This window comes from Oncorhynchus masou, chromosome 6 (assembly GCF_036934945.1).
Source record: "Oncorhynchus masou masou isolate Uvic2021 chromosome 6, UVic_Omas_1.1, whole genome shotgun sequence".
Classification (NCBI taxonomy): domain Eukaryota; kingdom Metazoa; phylum Chordata; class Actinopteri; order Salmoniformes; family Salmonidae; genus Oncorhynchus; species Oncorhynchus masou.
In genome coordinates, this window is record NC_088217.1 from 69,871,596 (window position 1) to 69,877,323 (window position 5,728).

General features: G+C 39.7%; 1 protein-coding gene across 4 annotated transcripts in view; it reads left to right on the forward strand.

Moving 5' to 3' along the window:
- Positions 1-277: 277 nt before the first annotated feature.
- LOC135542517 (double-stranded RNA-specific editase 1-like) overlaps positions 278-5,728 on the forward strand; it is a 66,810-nt gene continuing 61,359 nt past the window's right edge. For 3 of the 4 annotated variants that reach the window (XM_064969535.1, XM_064969539.1, XM_064969538.1), the window contains exon 1: positions 278-505. The gene's annotated coding sequence lies outside the window, so the exon portion shown is untranslated. Of the gene's footprint in view, positions 506-1,772; positions 1,857-5,728 lie in introns of those variants that run through there. The other variant, XM_064969537.1, reaches the window with a different exon arrangement.

Genomic DNA, 5,728 nt, shown 5'->3' on the forward strand with positions numbered 1-5,728 from the left:
AGAAGCATCTATGCATAGTGCATAACGCCTTTATGAATGCTCTATAAAGACATTTAATATCAGAATAATATAAATTACACGTTTGAAAAGAGTAAAAGATTCGCATGGTTGCGTCCAATCGTCGTGCGCAATTCACTTGTCAAAATTCCCCAATTTCGTCCAATTTATTCGTATCCACCTATTTTTTCCCCCCTATCCAATCGGGAAGGGCATCGTCTGACTAGTGTCCAATAAGGAAACAACAGCATCGCTCCAACATTTCCTTATCCAATGAAGTCAGTGCTTCTCTTCATTTTTCTGTCTGGCTGCGTAGATGTTTTTTTTTTGCCTGCCAAGTTTCGCTGCGGTTCATCACTATTGTTGTGCTCGGTGGTATTCAGCGTAAGCGCGTCTGGACACACATCACCCGTCAAGTGTTTAATGAGCGGGTTTTGACAGAGGACGAGGGACTGTAGATTGATCAAACTGTGAGAAGAACAATTCCTCTTTGGTTGCCCCAGATACTGTAAGTACCGGCGTCTTATATGATCTATTGTATACGAGATCAGTCATGTTTTATTATATTATCCTACGTAGGCTATAGTTTGCCGTCTACATATCTGTTCAAATAGCCACTCTGATCAATGCAGTAGCCTAGGCTACACGCTTTGTTTATATTAATAAATTGCATAACCCCCCCCCCCCCCGCAAAAAAAACCCTTCCGAGTGTATTTTGGATTTCACATCGCATGCAGTGTAAAGGCAGCTATTCACATCACGACAGAGATAGCATCCCCTAGCATCACCATGGTGATCATTTGGCCTTTATTCCAAATAAAATAACTGTTAGGCCTATTAGAAACTTTCAGTCAAATATCTGTGATCATGGGATGGTTTAATTTTATTTGAAAGGAACCTTGCGACACCTCTTCACCACATAACAGTTCTCTGACACCAGAAGAGGTCCTGAATGGCAATTGCATCTGTAGTTTGACTTTCCATAAGGGCATTCTATACATGGCACAGCAGGTGTGGACAAGGGCATACAAGTTTACATTTCCCTCAATAGGCTACAGTGCTGTATACATCCATGAATAGGATGCTTTGGCAAAGTTATTGGGGGGAAAAACATTCTATTGTCACATACACCAGATAGGTGCAGTGAAATGTTGTTTTACAGGTCAGCCATAGTAGTATGGTGGCACTGGAGCAAATTACGATTAAGTGTCTTGCTCAAGGGCACACCGGCAGATTTTTCACGTTGTAGCACGGTGATTCAAATCAGCAACCTTTCTGTTAATTGGACCAACACTCTACTGCTAGGCTACAATCCGCCCTATGGCCTAAAAGTGATTGCTGTCCCTTTAGAAAGAAACCTCACCCGCATGTTTTTGACATAACCACATGTTATATCACTAAACATAGTAATAACACATTTGACCTAATGTAGGCTATAGCGTGTATAACTCTGCTGAATGCCTCTTCCCTTTGGCCCGGGATTTGTTTTTTTTTTTGTATTCAAACACTTTTTTTTTGTCTGTTATTTAAACGCTTTTTGGTTTCATGTTTAGTACATTGAAATGAATCTATTACACTTTCTCCATTTCCCTATAACCAAAAACATGATTGGCTAAGATTGGGTCAGGTTTAAAGTAGGAAGTTAAGACATCACATATGGCAAATAGTTTCACACCCCAAGCAAAGCACCAGTGGACAGATGTATGTCCTCTCAGTCAGTCAACCTATTGGCCTTTTGACGGTTAGTGCCTCGGGTGCCAAACATCCTCAATTGACTTATTGGGTGTTTCAATGTGTTACCAAAGGCAGTGTTCTATGCAAACTGTGTGCGTTTATAAACCTGGTTGAGTCTCTGGTTGGTGAGTAGAATAGTTCAATTGCTTTTATTAAATTGTGTCTTTTATTCTTTATCGTTTTAGTAGTTCGATTTATCTTTGTAGTTTTACGTCAATCGAGCTTTGATGAGGTTTTAATTTTAAGCATAAATATGATATTTTGATGAATAATACCGGGATCACTGGAAACAATGCCATCAAAGATGTTTCTGATTAAAAAAATAGTTCATTGATCAAATTCTTTAATTTATTCATCTTTGTTTATTGTAGATTGTTTATTGTAGATTGAAATTGTATTTCATTTTATTTAGAAAAAAAAGGGTTTTGATAGGGAGTAATGCTAAGACCAAGGTCTCTTTTACAGATGAGCCATGTATACACAGCAATGTACACCTCAATATACACTATACACATCAACATACACATCAATATACACTATACATATTAATATACACTATACATATCAATGTACGAAAAGAAAAACATCATAGAAAACAAACAATTCTTCACTAAAAAGGTCCACAATTAGCCTTTTGACTTGCACTAGAGGCACAAATTCCTAACATTTTTGAGAGCCTTGGAGATTTGAACGTTTGATAAAAAAAATATATATAAATTAGAGACTATAGACTACCTGTTTTAGTTTGTAAACATGTTTTGAAAAGTGCCTAAGCTCTCCATCTATAGGCACAGAGATGGCCAGCGAAAAGTCCCCTCCACCTTCTTTCGAGAGGCCTTTTCTGTGATTCTGTAAGCCCCTTTAAAGCAGACTAGTGGCTCCAAATGAGTGATTTTAGAGTACAAGGATGCTATGACTAGTCTGGCTTTGGACAAGTAGGGATTAGGGGAGAGTGTAGTCAGAAATAGAGGTTATGGATTTGAGGGGAACTTGTGAAGCCTCTCCATCAGTTAATGTGTCTCTCTGACCTTTAACCTCCATAGTGAGCCATTTCTAGTCCTCATCATTATAATGAGACTATTCCTAATATGGGGACCTGCTACTGTGCTGTATAAAACGTTCTCATGGAACAGACATGGAGGATAAATTATTATTCACGTTGCTGGACATTTGTGCGATTTTAAATTTTTTTTTTTTATTATTATTTTTTTTAAATATATATTTAAAATAAAAAAAATGTAAGCAACAACAATACATTTGTCTTGGATTGTGTTATTAGTTGATGCCCCAATAATGCAGAACACATGTACTGTAGGTATTTACAGCTTAAAGACCAAGGCTTTTATACAGTCAATTAATAAAGTCCCCATTAGTGCTGGGAATTTCCAGGGACCTCGCGATACAATATTATCACAATATTTACAGTGTGTGCCGATATGATATCTATTGCAAGTCTCACAATTCTTACGATTCTATGTGTTGTAATTTTATTGCAATTCGATGTTCCAAACATGTTGCTCACCATATCTGCTACAGATGGACAAGAGAGACCCATGAGAACATTTTGTTTTGATCAGTCATGGAAATAGAAGTGCTGGAAACAAATGGACTCCCTATTTAAAAAAGAAGATGGGGAACAAGCTATACTGGAGATTTGGTGCAGGTACAGCAAACTAGCAAAACAATGATATTGCGATATTGTCACAATGATACGATACATCCTCAAAAAGAATATCCCGCTATGTAACGGGGTCGATTTCTTCTCCACACCACCCATAACAGTTGGGTTAACTGATTATAATGCACCACAGCTTTTGAAATACTCTGGGCGTAATGTATATTTTCTCTTTATGCCCTGGTATGATGTGCCCTCATGTCAAGTGGATAAAGGCTGGACAAATGGCTGTAGCATTACGTGAGGACATTGACATGGAGCGATAAGTCTCCCCCCCCCAATGCTGTTCTTAGATCCATTTTGCTGAAGTCACGGATGTATTCGTAGCTGTCGAGAGTGAGGCGACTTGGGGCTTTTATTATAGGCAAGGCAGCTCTAATCTTTCAACAGTCTTGCTGATTTGAGGGTGAGGCCAGGCATGGCACACATGAACACACACACACACACACAGCAGCGAGCAGTAAAATGTGATGAAGAAGAGAAGACGTGTTGTTTTCCACTCTGTCACACTCGTTGTGACATTTAAATGGCAGGAAATGATTTGTGAGAACAGAACAGTGAATCCGCTGTAATTACTGATAAGAGCTGGGGGGGGGGGGGGGTTTGCGAAGGAAAATTCTCTGTCAAACTTGGATCGATTTCTTTTGGGGGGGAGGGGGGAATGTAGGCCTAGGGCTACGACTATGAATTTCAATGTGGTCATATTTCTCAGCATCAGGCCACAGTGTTATAGGCTTCTTCCTATAATTTCTCATAGTGTTTTGTAGGGATATAAGGCAACCTCCGCTCTTTCATTGTTGCACGCTGTTAATAATATAATAATACTATAATCAATGTGACTTGTTTTCTCTCCAATTAATTGTAATTGGGGATTTGTGTGTGTATGTGTGTGGGTAGGTGGGTGGGGTGTGAGTTCGTGTTGGTGACAACAACAGAACTGTTGTAAAGGAATCCATTTAAGCCTCATAGAGATTAGTGTCGCTTGTTAGCATGTTAGCCTGCCTGCCTTGTTTTACAGCCGTAATAATGGACAAATAGAGTTGCTTATCTGCAGGGTTGTACTGTGCAGTTCTACAGCATGGCTCACTACCTCTTTCTATAACGATTCAAATGGGCCTCCATTATACCGTCTCTCCAATTCAATTTAAGGGCTTTATTGCCATGGAAAACATATGCCTACATTGCCAAAGCAAGTGAAATGGATCATAAACAATAGAACATGTACTGTAAACATTTCACTTCCAAAAGAATAAAGACATTTAAAATGTCATATTATGTATATATACAGTGTTGTAACGATGTGCAATTAGTTAAAGTACAAAAGGGAAAATAAATAAACATAAATATGGGTTGTATTTACAATGGTGTTTGTTCTTCACTGGTTGCCCTTTTCTCGTGGCAACAGGTCACATATTGCTGCTGTGATGGCACACTGTGGTATTTCACCCAATAGATATGGGAGTTTATCAAAATCTGATTTATTTTTTAATTCTTTGTGGGTCTGTGTAATCTGAGGGAAATATGTGTCTCTAATATGGTCATACATTTGGCAGGAGGTTAGGAAGTGCAGCTCAGTTTCCACCTCATTTTGTGGGCAGTGTGCACATAGCCTGTCTTCTCTTGAGAGCCAGGTCTGCCTTTGGCGGCCTTTCTCAATAGCAAGGCTATGCTCACTGAGTCTGCACATAATTTTGGGTCAGTCACAGTGGTCAGGTTTTCTGCCACTGTGAACTTGGGGCCCAATAGCATTCTCGTTTGCTCTGTTTTTTTGTTAATTCTTTCCAATGTGTCAAGTCATTTTATTTTTGTTTTCTCATGATTTGGTTGGGTCTAATTGTGTTGCTGTCCTGGGGCTCTGTGGGGTCTATTTGTGTTTGTGAACAGAGGACCAGCTTGCTCAGGGGACTCTTCTCCGGGTTAATTTCTCCATCTATCCTCCCCTCTCTCTCTATTTATCCTATTTATTTTTAAATCTATCATCCCCTCTATTTATCCTTCCCTCTATCTTTCTCCATCTTTCCTCCTCTCTCGCTCTCTTTCTCTCTATCTATCCTCCCCTTTCTTTTGCTCTGGCTTCCTCTCCTCTTCTCTCTCTAGCTATCGACCCCTCTCTGTCTGTCTGTCTGTCTGTCTGTCTGTCTGTCTGTCTGTCTGTCTGTCTGTCTGTCTGTCTGTCTGTCTGTCTTCCCCCCTCTTTCTCTCTCTCTATCCTCCACGCTCTCTTTCTATTGCTCTCTCTTTCATCCCCCCCTCTCTCTCTATGCTTGTCTCTATCTATCGTTCCCTCTCTCTCTCGTTCAATCTGTCCTCTCCTCTCTCTCT